The following is a 14,810-nucleotide window of genomic DNA, read 5'->3' as shown; positions in this document are numbered from 1 at the left end:
TAAGAAAATGATGAACAATCTACCAGGAACAAATTGTCAAAGCCACAGTCAAATACTTTATAAATCAGCTCAACTGGCTCATAAACATAGAAAAAAAGTGTTTAAAACTTATTTAATCAGAGAAATAAACACCAATTGATATCACAATAAAATACCGCTGCATATGTACTAAACTGTTAAAAAAAAAAAGTATAGAGTTAAGTATTAGGAAAGGTAAGGGACAAAAGGCCCACTTAAACAGTGCTAAGACTGTTAATTCATATAATCTCCAATATAGTAATATATTATGACTCAATAATTCCATTCCTAGGCCTATTTTCAATAAAACTATACATATAAAAAGTTTATTTAAGATTGTTCTAAGCAGTATTATTATGAACGAATATACTAAAAATAACCCAAATGTTCATCAACAGAAGAATAGATAGATAATATTGTTTAGCACATTCATAAAATGTAATCTACCACAAAATGAAAATAAATGAAATACAGCTTCATGACACAACATGGATAGATTTTACAAGCACAATAGTGAGTAAAAGAACACACAAAATTTATATAATTCATGATTGTCAGTTGAGGACAAAAGCAGGCTAATCTTTCTGATTATTAAAGTTAGAATATTGGTCATCTTGAGTAAGATAGAGAGGGTAATAATTGGTTAGAGTCAAGAGATGATTTGTGATGTGCTGATAGCATTCTCTCTTCAGACCTGGGTGGTAGTTGCATAAATTTTCAGTTTTTTGTCTTACAATTGGTTTCACATTTATTTTCTTGTACATTTTTGCTGTACATGTGTTTTACTTCAATTTCTAGTGTTAATTTTTTTTCTGTTTTTATTTTTTATATTTTTTAAATTTTATTTTATGTTTTACTTTATTTTACTTTACAATACTGTATTGGTTTTGCCGTACATCAATATGAACCCGCCACGGGTGTACATGAGTTCCATATCCTGAACCCCTGTCCCCCCTCCCTCTAGGTCATCCGAGTGCACCAGCCCCAAGGATCCTGTATCCTGAATCGAACCTAGACTGGCGATTCATTTCTTACATGATATTATACATGTTTCAATGCCATTCTCCCAAATCATCCTACCCTCTCCCTCTCCCACAGAGTCCAAAAGTCTGTTCTATACATCTCTGTCTTTTTTGCTGTCTCACAAGAAATTTATAAACATAGCAATGTTTCTAAAGTTGCCAACTTTAGCCATATATCCAAGAAAACAAGGAATTGTGGCTAATGTAAAGGGGTTTTTCTCTGTCTTTTGCTTCGGAACACAAAGGTTATTACAACAAGTGATTATAGAGCTAGACATGTAATCCAATGGATGAGATATAATTAAGGACTCAACAGGGGATCAAAAAAAAAAAAAAAAAAAAGAGAGAGAGAGAGAAAGAAAAGTTTCTTCAGAAAATCAACACATTACTGGCAGCCAAATAGTGCTATGCAGAAAAACATGCAAGTTCAAAATCAAACCACCAATAACCATGAGTTTTTATTGCATGATTTGCAGTCAAATAAATTTAAATTTAAATATTTTATAGTTATGTGATCTTGATCATGTCATGTTTCAATAGATTTGAGCCTCAATTTCCTCAACTGTAAAAACGTCATGTTATATTACATAGGTGTTGTCAGAAATCAATATAAACATATAAGAATTAGTTTAGTGTAATATATAATACATAGTATTTCAAGTGGTTGTGAATATTTCTGGTAAGATAATCAGAGGTTATTCTCATTGTCTTGAACATCAAATTCTTTTAGGTGCGTGCATGCATGTTAAGTTGCTTCAGTTGTGTCTGACTATTTGCGACCCTATGGACTGTAGCCTTTCAGGCTCCTCTCTTCATGAGACTCTCCAGGCAAGAATTTTGGAGTGTGTTGCCATGCCCTTCTCCAGGGGCTCCTCCTGACCCATGGATCAAATCCAAGTTTCCTGAGTCTCGCGCATTGCAGGTGGATTCTTTACTAGCACCACCTGGGAAGCCCCTATTAGGTGACACTTGCTTAATAAAATGATAAAGTGGAGATTCCTGCTTATAGTTCCTAATCTTCCTTTACAGGGTAACTGCATGTAAACACAATTTCTCTAAATACAACCACAACCCTTGAAATATCTTCATCTTGGTCTTCTGAATATCTATGCTAAAATTTGTATAGTTACTCAGATGGTAAAGAGATGCTTGCAGTGCCAGAGACCTAGGTTGATTCCTGGGTCAGGAAGTTCCCCTGGAGAAGTGGAACTACCTGCTGTAGTATTCTTGCCTGGAGAATCCCATGGACAGAAGAGCCTGACGGATTATAGTCCATGGGGTTACCAAGAGTCTAACAAGACTGAATGATTAAGCACACACTCCTTCACCAGCATTCTCTCAGTTCTCTGCCTAATTACTTCTTCTATTCTGGGTAACTGATATTAAAGAAAATCTTACATTTTTGTTAGATATAAGTCTAACTCTTCTTTATAGAAATGGGTACTTTTTATGCTAATAGGGGACCATCTTTCACATGAAATAATCTCCCAACATTCAAGCAGCGCTGCTGCTACTAAGTCGCTTCAGTTGTGCCCAACTCTGTGCAACCCCATAGATGGCAGCCCACCAGGCTTCCCTGTCCCTGGGATTCTCCAGGCAATAACACTGGAGTGGATTGCCATTTCCTTCTCCAATGCATGAAAGTGAAAAGTGAAAGTGAAGTCACTCTGTCGTGTCCGACTCTTAGCGACCCCATGGACTGTAGCCCACTGGGCTCCTCTGTCCATGGGGTTTTCCAGACAAGAGTACTGGAGTGGAGTGCCATTGCCTTCTCCTACATTCAAGCAGAGTAGACCACAAAAGTGGCTTTGTGGCTGACCTCTCCTAACATCTCTAGTTTCATTTTAAATTACTCTTTCTCACTGTGCTTTGATATATGAGATATCCGGGAAACCAAGAGCATTTTTTTTTTTTAAGTTTACCAACTAAGCCTTGGACTCCAAGACCAGCAGAAGGTTAAGAGAAAACCTTTTTATCTAACCTTTATCTATTTTATTATTGTTATTTTTACTTTACAATATTGTATTGGTTTTGCCACACACCCATGGTGGATTCATGTTGATGTGTGGCATAACCTTTATCTAGTATAAAACCTTTTTATACTGATCATTTATCTTATGCCCATTATTATAAGAATGGGAGAATTTAATTCAGATGACCATTATATCTACCACCGTGGGCAAGAATCCCATAGAAGAAATGGAATAGAACTTATAGTTGACAAAAGAGTATGAAATGCAGTATTTGAGTGCCTCAAAAAAGAATGATCTCAATTCATTTCCAAGGCAAACCATTCAACATCCCAGTAATCCAACACTATGCCCCAACCTATGATGCCAAAGAAACCAAAGTTGATTGGTTCTATGAAGACCTACAACATCTTCTAGATCTAATGCCAAAAAAGATGTCATTTTCATCATAGGGGATTGGAATGCAAATATACAAAGTCAAGAGATACCCAAAGTAACAGGCAAGTTTGGCCTTGGGGTACAAAATAAAGAAGGCCAAAAGCTAACAGAGTTTTGTTAAGAGAACACATTGGTAATCACAGAAATACTTTCCCAATAACACAAGAGATGACTCTACATATGGACATCACCAAATGGTCAATAGAGAAATCAGATTGATTAAGTTCTTTACAGTCAAAATTGGAGAAGTTCTATACAGTCAGCAAAAACAAGAAGTAGCACTAACTCTGGCTCAGATCATGAGCTCCTTATTGCAAAGTTGACACTTAAATTGAAGAAAGTAGAGAAAACCATTAGGCCATTCAAGTATGAGCTACACGTTGAGAATAAATTAAATCCCTTATACAGTGAAGGTGAGGAATAGATTCAAGGGATTTGTTCTGGTAGACACAGTGCCTGAACAAGTATGGACAGAGGTTCATAACATTGTACAGGATGCAGTGACCAAAGTTATCCCAAAGAAAAATGCAAGAAGACAAAGTAGTTGTCTGAGGAGGCTATACAAATAAGTAAAGAAAAGAGAAGGGAAAGGCAACAGAGAAAGGGAAAGATACACTCAACTGAATGCAAAGTTCCATAGAACAGCAAGGAGACATAAGAAGGCATTCTAAATGAACAATGCAAAGAATTAGAAGAAAACAATAGAATGGGAAAGACTAGAGGTCTCTTCAAGAAAATTCAAGATATCAAGGGATCATTTCATGTAGGGATGTGTATTAGCCACTCAGTCATGTCTGACTATTTGTGACACCATGAACTGGAACCCTCTGTCCATGGGATTCTCCGGGCAAGAATACTGATAGGCACAATAAAAGACAGAGATGGTAGGCAATAAATAAAAGCAGAAGAGATTAAGAGGTGACAAGAATACATAGAAGAACTATGAAAGAAAGGCCTTAATCACTCAGATACAACAATGATATGGTTGCTCACCTAGAGCTGGACATCCTGGAATGTGAAGTCAAGTGGGCCTTAGGAAGCATTACTAAGAACAAAGCTAGTGGAAATGATGAAATTCGAGCTGAGCTATTTCAAATCCTAAAATATGATGCTGTGAAAGTGCTGCACTCAATATGCCAGCAAAATTATGCCAGCAAAATATGCCAGCAGTGGCCACAGGACTAGGAAAAGTTAATTTTCATTCCAATTGCAAAGAAAGGCAATGTCAAAGAATGTTCAAACTATCATACAATTGCACTAATTTCACATGTTCGCAAGGTAATGCTCAAAATCCTTTAAGTTAGGCGTCAACAGTACCTGAACCAAGAACTTCCCGATGTACGGACTGTATTTAGAAAAGGTAGAGGAACCAGAGATCAAATAGCCAATATCTGTTGGATCACAGAAAAAAACAAAGGAATTCCAGAAAAACACCCAATTCTGCTTCAATTGACTATGCTAAAGCCTTTGACTTTGTGGATCACAGCAAGCTGTGGAAAATTCTTAAACAGGTGAGAATACCAGACCACCTTACTTGCCTCAGGAGAAATCTGTTACAAGTCAAAAAGTGACAGTTAGACCCAAATGTGGAACAATGGACTGATTCCAAATTGGGAAGGGAGTATTTCAAGGCTATATATTGTCACCTTGCTTATTTAACTTTCATGCAGAATACATCATGAGAAATGCTGGCCTGGATGAATCACAGCTGGAATCAAGATTGATGGAGAAGATCAATAACCTCAGATATGCAGATAATACAATGTTAATGGCAGAAGGTGAAGAAGAACTAAAGAGCCTCTTGATGAGGTGAAAGAGGAGAGTGAAAAAGCTGGTTTGAAACTCAACATTCAAAAAAATAAAATCACAGTAACCAGTCTCATCCCTTCATTACAAATAGATAGGGAAACAGTGGAAGCACTGACAGATTTTATTTTTTGGGCTCCAAAATCACTGCTTATGGTGACTACTTTCATGAAATTAAAAAATGCTTGCTCCTTGAAAGAAAAACCATAAAAAAACTAGATAGAATATTCAAAACATAGACATCTCTTTGCCAACAAAGGTCCGTGTAGTCAAAGCAATGGTTTTTCCAATAGTCGTATATGGATGTGAGAGTGAAACCATAAAGAAGACTGAGCACTGAAGAACTGATGCTTTTGAACTGTGGTGTTGGAGAAGACTTTTGAGAATCCCTTGGACTGCAAGGAGATCTAACCAGTCAATTCTAAAGGAAATCAACCCTGAATATTCTTTGGAAGGACTGATGCTGATTCTGAAGCTCCAATACTTTGACCACCTGATGCAAACAGCTGACTCCTTGGAAAATACCCTGATGCTGGGAAAGACTGAAGGTGAAAGAGAAAGGGGGACAGATGATGGATGGATAGGCAGTATAACTGGCTCAATGAACATGAATTTGAGAAGACTCAAATAGAGAGAGAAGAACAGAGGAGGCTGGGTTACTCAAATCTAGGTCACAAACAGTTGGACACGACTTGGTGAATGAACAGCAACAACAACAATATTACAAGATTGACGACAGGGATGCAGTTTGATGTTCACCCCTTGGCTATGTATTGGTGATTTTTTTTTTAAAAAGTGTAATAGTTCTTAAAAACAAGACTGAGATACTTTGTGTGAATCAAATTCAAATTGAAAGCTGTTTGGTTTAAGGAATTTCCTGAATAAGTGAAGTAAATCACAAGAACATGATTTTCATAACTGACCATTTAAAATATATTTAAAGTAAAAATATTTTTTCTCATATTTAAGTTGCATCAATTTTATGGTAGTTCCGAATGATAGAGCATTTCTCAGTGGATCCCAACATCCATCCTTAATCTAAAAAGGTTTGATTTTATGAAGACTATATAACTCTATTTACATGATGAAATGAGCATATACATTAAGAAAGAACTGGAACAACTGTGTTATTGCCAATTCAATTCATCAATTGATATTGTGCATGTTCACAGCTAAGATTCCCTCATATTTTTTAGAAAGGTGTATTTAAAAATTATTTAAAAGTGGTAAAGATTAAGATTAATCTCCCTTCCAAACTTGAAAATGTGGCTTTTCAAGCTATAATTTCAAGGGAAAAAGAGTAACTTCTAGGCATATGCTTATCATGTTTTGTGTAGAGAATGTCAAGAAAAAAACTATTAAATCAAAGTGAATTTTTGCCTTGAAATGCATATAAAGAATCATAGAACTAATGGCAATTTAAATAAAGAGCTTTAATATATACTGAGGAGCATTCAATGTAACAAGAAAACTCATGAGTCTTGAATGCACTTGATCTACCTGGGTTTCAGTTCTCTACTCTAACTTGGAAGAGACTGATTAATATCTTTCCAACTTTAAAATCATATGCTATTTCATTGAAATTAGACAGAAAAGAAGACTTTCAAAAATTCTTAAATCCATTGTCTTTTTGCTTTAAAAATTGACATTTTTGTTTAATATCTCAGACCAAAAGAATAAAAGTGATAAATATTTTATCTAATATAAAAGCTTATGATGTAGAGTCACTGTTATACTAAATTGGTCATCTTATATCAATCAAGTATTTCACTGTCAATATTTGAAAATTTTCCAGAACAACTTCTATTTTCAAGTATATTGTCTCATGTTTTCAGAAATTAAGAAAGTGATGTGTCCCAAGTGTTAATTGAAAAATACAATCACTAAGCTTTTAAAATATATAATAAATATGATATTACATATGTAGAATATTAAGTAATTTTGATCCTAAATATATATTACATATAAAATATAGTAAATGTGCATGCTGCCACCCGTACTATAAACTGATGAAAGACATAGTGTAAAAGCACAACACGTCTCAATAAAATATATTTTAGAGAAGTTTAGGGAAATTTTTGTAGACAGGACATGCTGCCAAATAAACTAGAAACTTATTCTGAAAACTAGTTGACTCCAGTAAACCTTCTTAAAAGAGTTTCTAGAGGATGTATGAATAACAGAAAACATCACTATATAAATGAATGCTTTCATCAGGGTCTATGTATTACATGTCTATTATAGGTCCCGATTTCATTTTATCACTCCACATAGTCATTCAGCTCTCCCCCGAGTCCCGTGTTTTCCTTTCTAACTTGTCCATCAGATGGTTCCTGGCTTATGACAGCTGACAAGGTAAAAATAAAATCCTAGTCACAAATGTCTCTTCTACCTATTTCCTAGGTGAGTTCTCAAATTTAACCTACTTAAGAATTACCAAGAGGGCTAGTGAAAGCATCCATCCCCAGACACTCCGGTTCAATGCATTTGGAATGGTACTAGAAAGTGTACATTTCTAACACGTTCCCAAGTGATGCTGATCCTGAAGTTCTGTGAACCACACTTTCAGAAGTACTGTCGTAGATGATTTAGATGCTCACCTAAATCTATTAGAAGTTTAAATTTTAGCCAAGCCTGTTTCTTCCATTTCTAAAATATTAGAAGCTCACTATATAAAGTATTTATAAGTAATCATTTATTTTCTATTTTTTATAATAAACAAACTGAATAACTGCTGATTTCACCAGAGAGGCACTATCTGTTTGGCCAAATCAAGCAACTTAACAATGACCAACTTTCTGACAGTTCCAACCAGCTGCATTAGATAAGAATCATGAATTTTAAGAGTGTTTCCAAAAGTTGTTTATTCTAACTGGCTCTCACACTTTTACAAACTGAACATAATAGTGTTTTTCTTTCCTTTGTATATAATTTATGTGTTTTTTTTTAATGTGTTTGTTTTAGGAAAAAATGGAAAAAGCAAAATCTTTCTTTAAACAGAGACAATTCCTCTTTGATGTTAATTAGCACAATTGAGGGATCAATATCTCAGATTTTTTTTTGTTTCATCTTCCTCCTAACCCCTGCCACTCTAGATAAAGCAGTTCACTCTAAAATAAGAGGCTAACAATCCAGACTTCCGACTTCCTTCTATTACCAAGGGAAAAAATGTACATACTGATGTCCACAAATCTATAACTTTGAAAACTGAAGTTACAAGTTTAAAAGACAAGTTAACTTTTCTGATCATTACATTTATGAGCACAGTACAGGGAAGATGCAGAAGGGCCAGCTTCTCAGCCTGGATTGCATTAAAACTTCTCAAACAAACCCTTTCTGGACAGCCCATTCTTAGAAACTAGATGTTTCCATGTTGTAACAGTCTTGAAGGAGATTCATGCCCTGGCACTCTAAGGATAATAGAATACTGGTGACATTTGTCATAATGATGACATTATATTATATCAGTTACTAAGAGAACCAAGTAAAGCCTCTATTGGGGGGAAAAAAGAGTGAAGATTGTTACCTATGATTAAATGCCACTATCAAACAGAGAAAGATGAATTATACACTAAAGGAGCTTGTTTTACAAGAACATACCATCACTAGAGTCAATCAGATATTACTTCAAAAAATTTTGTCATTGATGTATGATACAAAGTATGTTTCTAAAGAAATAAAGCATTATTAATGATTTTAATACATTTGTTTTTTTCATTAAATGTTTCACTCATTCAGCAAAAATTGGACTTTAGTAGGTAGTTTTCTAATTCTATATGAGAACAATGATTTCTTAACTGAAAAAATTTTGAAAATATTTTTGTGTATCTAGATATTACATAAGATCTAGCAATACTGGGAATTTTTTTATCCCTAGATATATCAGTATGACTTTATAGTATGATATATATTTTGCCTCTGTATTTTACCCTTATAAAATGCATAGGTATACATGTTTGTTTGAATATCTATAAGCCAGTATTAGGGTGTATAATTTGTAGGATTTTGGAAAAATAGGGGTGTGGAGATTGTGTAAAACAAACCATACACGGAAAGAAAGAAAAACATTAAAATCCATGACATGCTTATAAGCCAAAGGGAAGCCCAACATGTTTTGCATCTCTTAAAAATCCACTCTTAGAAATGTTTTTAGTATGTTCAAGAAAGCCACTGTGATACTATCATTCAAAGATAGTCTTCTTATTTCTAGCTGTGCTGTGCCCCTGGGAAAAGTCAGTCATTGAAAAACAATTTAGAATAAGGGAAAAAGAAAACAAATAAATAAAAAGGCTAGATATGATTCCAGAATCCACCCATTAATGACATGGAAGCTTGAAGAAAATATTCAACCTCTCCAAGCTTTAGTTTTCATCTCAGGAACCACATAAACTTGTTAGCATTTTTTTTTTTTTTTGGTCACTTTATGTTTTGTGTAGCACTGGAAAAATTATTTTTTAAACTGCCTGGTTCTAAGATTAAAAGGGGAACAGTACAAGAATCTATGGAGTGAGGATATACAGAAACATGTAATTTAAAAGATCAAAACTTAAGATGTTAGCTTGTAAAGAAGAGTGAACACAAAGTTTTCAGTGACTTCACGTTTTTATTAAAGATAGCTACAGTTCAACTTTCTACCTATTATGAAGACCCATTTACATGTTAAAGAACTTATGAAAGCTAAGAGCATTAGAAATCAGTAGAAAGGAAGATTTTTGTTTGCTTGTTTGTTTAATTTAGGAGCTTTTATGAAATACATTTCTATATTTTTAAACAAATAAATTCATTCTGAAAAGAACTAGAAAAATACCTATGAAAAGAAACCAGACATGTTAGCTAATGTCTTAGAAAATAAATTTAAAATGCAGAATCAAAGGGGCTATTGCTTTGCTTATACTGCTGAAATGTCTAGGAAAAAGAAAGCAATAAAATTCATATAATTTAAATTGATTATAAATTAGAGAGCAGTTGTAATTTTACTAAGGGATGAGTAAATACAGAGTACACCAAATTCACACATTCCTCAAGGTGTTCCAGAGATAACTCCACAATTACATCCTCACATGTGGATCAGTACAACTCCTTTCCTTGCAGTTCAGATATTACTTGTGGCTTGGAACCAGGGACCAGGAATGAAAAAAGGATAATTTTATCTTTTCATCATTTTGCCAATTTCTTCTTACAGTCTACCTTTTCTATTCGCTATACTGTCTTTGGTTCTTTCAAAATCAAGGTATAGAAACTGGGTATAACTTTTTAAAAACAAGGAAAATAATATCATTCATGAGTTTCTCTTGGTTGTTCATTGTGATAGCAGAACAAAAGCTGTGTGTTTCTTGAGAAGACCACTCTTCAAAGGGAAATTCTGCTTTGAACTCATTCTGAAAGATTGATCATTAATATCATATATATTTGTCCTTCCAAATTGACTGGAACTTGCTTCTTTTTTCACTGCCATGGAAGTTGGTCTAGCTAGTGACACTAGACTTCAATATTCTTAGGATAAGATATGGGCACAAATATTATACCTATTTTCACAAAAGTCTCCACAGTGCTGCGACTCCCACGTTTCTAGCAGAACTCTCTCATGCTCTCTTTAGTGGTAGCATGGGACAACCCTACAAGTTTTGCATCATAACACATGTCCTTCACAGAGTTCAGCTTTCTTGGAGACATCAGAAATATCTTTGTGTTTCTCTTACTGACATCTACAAATTTGGGTGTGAAAGAAGTGTATGCTTAGGTTTGAAACATTTCAGCATCCTGGATTCCTATAAAATCTCTTTGATTAATCAAAATTCTTCTAGTGAATCTGCAATTTTTATAAGCAATATGGATTATACAGTGGAGGTGATGAATAGATTCATGGGATTAGATCAGATAGACAGAGTGCCTGAAGAACTATGGACTGGTGTTCACAACATTGTATAGGAGGTGGTAACCAAAACCATCCCCAAGAAAAAGAAATGCAAGAAACCAAGTAGTTGTCTGAGGAGGCCTTACAAATAGCTAAGAAAAAGAAGAGAGGCAAAAGGCAAAGAAGAAAGAGAAAGATATACCCAACTGATACAGAACTCCAGAGAATAACAAGGAGAGATAAGAAAGCCTTATTAAGTTAATGTTGCAAAGAAATAGAGACAAATATTGATTACACTAAAGACTTTAACTATGTGGTCACAAAAACTCTGTGGAAAATTTTTCAAGAGATGGCAATATCAGATCATCTTACCTACACCCTGAGAAACCTGTATGTAAGTCAAGAAGCAACAGTTAGAATCAGACATGGAACAATGGACTGGTTCATAATTGGGAAAGGAGTATGTCAAGGCTGTATATGGTCACTCTGCTTATTTAACTTGTATGCCGAGTACATCATGCAAAATGCTAGGGTGGATGAATCACAAGATGGAATCAATCAAGATTGCCAGGATAAACATAAATAACCTCAGATATTCAGATGATACCACCCTAATGGAAGAAAGTGAAGAGAACCTAAAGAGCCTCTTGATAAAGGTGAAATAAGAGAGTGAAAAAGCTGGCTTAAAACTCAACATTCAAAAAACTAAGATCATGGCATCCAGTACCATCATATCATGGCAAATGTATGGAAAAACAATGGAAACAATGACAGAGTTTATTTCCATGGGCACCAAAATCTCTGCAAATGGTGACTGCTGCCATGAAAAAAACAAAACAAAACAAAACAAAACAAAAAACCAACTTGTTCCTTGGAAGAAAAGCTATGACAAACCTAGATAACATTTTAAAAAGCAGAGATATCACTTTGCTGACAAAGGTCTGTATAGTCAAAGCTATGGTTTTTCCAGTAGTAATGTATGGATGTGAGATTTGACCCATAAAGAAGGCTGAGTGCCAAAGAATTAGTGCTTTCAAATTATGGTATTGCTATTTACAATAGCTAGAACATGGAAGTAACCTAGATGGTCATTTACAGATGAATGGGTAAAGAAGCTTTGGTACATATATACAGTGGAATACTACTCAGCCATAAAAAGGAACACGTTTGAGTCAGTTATAATGAGGTAGACAAACCAGGAGCCTATTATACCGAGTGAAATAAGTCAGAAAGAGAAATATAAATATTGTATACTGATGCATATACATGGAATCTATAAAGATGGTTTCGATGAATTTATTTTCAGGACAGCATGGAAAAACAGACATAGAGAACAGACCAATGGGCATGGGGAGGAGAGATAGGGTGAGATGTATGGAGAGAGTAACATGGAAACTTGCAATACCATTTGCAAAATAGATAGCCATTGGGAATTTACTGTATGACTAAAGGAACACAAACGGGGGCTCTGTGACAATCTAGAAAGGTGGGGTGGGGAGGAAAATGGAAGGGAGGTCTGGTTCAAGAGGGAGGGGATATGGATATACCTATGGCTGGTTTTTGTTGATGTCTGATAGAAAACCACAAAATTCTGTAAAGCAATTATCCTTCAATTAAAAATATAAATAAAGTGGCAAAAAAAAAAAAATTGTGGTGTAGCAGAAGACTCTTGAGAGTATGTTGGACAGCAAAGAGAACAAACCAGTCAATCCTAAAGGAAAAAACCAGTCAATCCTAGAGGAAATTAACCCTGAATACTCTTTGGAAGAACTGATGCTGAAGCTGAAGCTCCAATACTTTGGCCACCTAATACAGAGATGACGCATTGGAAAAGACCCTGATGCTGGGGATAGATTGAGGGCAGAAGGAGAAGGGGGCAAAAGAAAATGAGGTGGTTGGATGGCATCATTGGCTCAATAGACATGGATTTGAACAAATTCTGGGAGATAGTGAAGGACAGGGAAGCCTGGCATGCTACAGTCCATGAGGTCGCAAATAGATATGACTGAGCAACTGAACAACATATGGAGTTATACGCACTGCACTGCTTTTATTGCCTCTCATTATGCCCTGCAAAGTTTTGTCTGCTCTGCGACTGCTCTGGAAAATGTATATGCAGTTCTACCCATTATCTTCAGGTTTGGCTCCCCTGGTAAAAATTCAGAGACAACATGAAAATACCCTTGTGAGACTTTGTTCCCATTAAAAAGCTGACCAATAGGAAAATATTGATTCAATGAGCAAAAGTAGGGGGTGAAAGGAAGAAGTAGAGGTAAAAGGAGTGAAAGTATATTAATATCCTTTTAAAGCCTAAATGTATAGCCTGGAAAATAGAATTTTAGTTGTATGATAAATCAGTAGTTACAGAAAAGGATATTTGAAATCTATTATCATTGATTGCCTTTGGAATTTACCCAGGGAACTGGGAATTAAAAAGGCTTTTAATATTATGTCATCTTCTATCTCTTGAAAGAATGATGGTTGTGCCCCTGTTCAGAATGCCTTCCGTTTCTGTGTGTGTCAGTGTGCGTGTATGCACATGTGAATCAGAACAGTTGACTGACTGACTAATATTCTCATATAGTGGGTAATTTCCTGCTCTAATCAGATACTAGGTCAATTTTCCTCAAATACAGAGAGTGGACTTCAGTATACATAAAGGATATTATTTTTGTCTTAAATATACCAACAGAGTACTTAGTAGAAGAGATATATTCATTATTCATCTTATTAAACAGTCTTTTAAAATTGCTTCTTGTTTGTTGGACAGTAAAGATATAAAGGTTATTAAGATATACTCTCTATATTTCAAGAAAATATAATATACAAGAGAGTGGAATGTTTTTAACAAAGTTTTCATGGTAAAGTTTAGACAATTTCTTTAACATATAGTAACTGTTTCACTGAGAATGTTGAATAAGTAGTTTAAGTCTTTTCCAAGTTTCTTCAGGAAAAATAAATTAAATGATTTACTGGATCTACTAGATTTAGATTTATTAGATTTAGCTTCTTTTTTTAAAACTCTCATAAAAATTCATGTTAGCATCAGAATTGATTAAATTCTCATCATATATACTTGCACACTAAACTTAAGGGAAAATATTTTTGAAAAATAGTTTCATGAATTACTTTTTAAAGTGATTAAAAACACTGCTGTCCATACATAACTAATAAGAACAGATTTTGAAGCTTTAGGGGTATCAACTTCCTTGATCCTTATCCGTACATGATTTTTCTAGCAAAACTCAGGTACTGCAGTTAAAATGTCTAAGCTGTCCCTTCTCCTAGGGACAGAGATGTCTGATTAGAATACTTCTGCCTTCTGCCCATTCCTACCTTCCAATGAGAATAACCACCTATTGTATTTAACTACTCCCTTCAGACAACCTGTCTGCATTTGGCCACTAATGTAATCTCTTATTTAACATTGCATGCAAGCCATGTTCTGATTTGATATTTCTGATAACTCAAGGGAGAATTTTATAACATTTTTTTTTGCCAATTCCAAGTAAAGATAAAAATCTCTGTGAACAGTATCCCTGATTCCATTATTGCTTTACTTCTCATCAGAATATAAACATAAGAGCTTCTTATTTATACACTGCACTTCCACGTTACATTCTTTTTGCTACCAATATGAAGATTTCCATACAACATAACATTGCTTAAGTATATATGTTTAAAATAGAATTAGTACCAATT

Source organism: Capra hircus, chromosome 5, assembly GCF_001704415.2.
Source record: "Capra hircus breed San Clemente chromosome 5, ASM170441v1, whole genome shotgun sequence".
Lineage (NCBI taxonomy): Eukaryota > Metazoa > Chordata > Mammalia > Artiodactyla > Bovidae > Capra > Capra hircus.
This window is presented reverse-complemented; position numbering follows the sequence as displayed.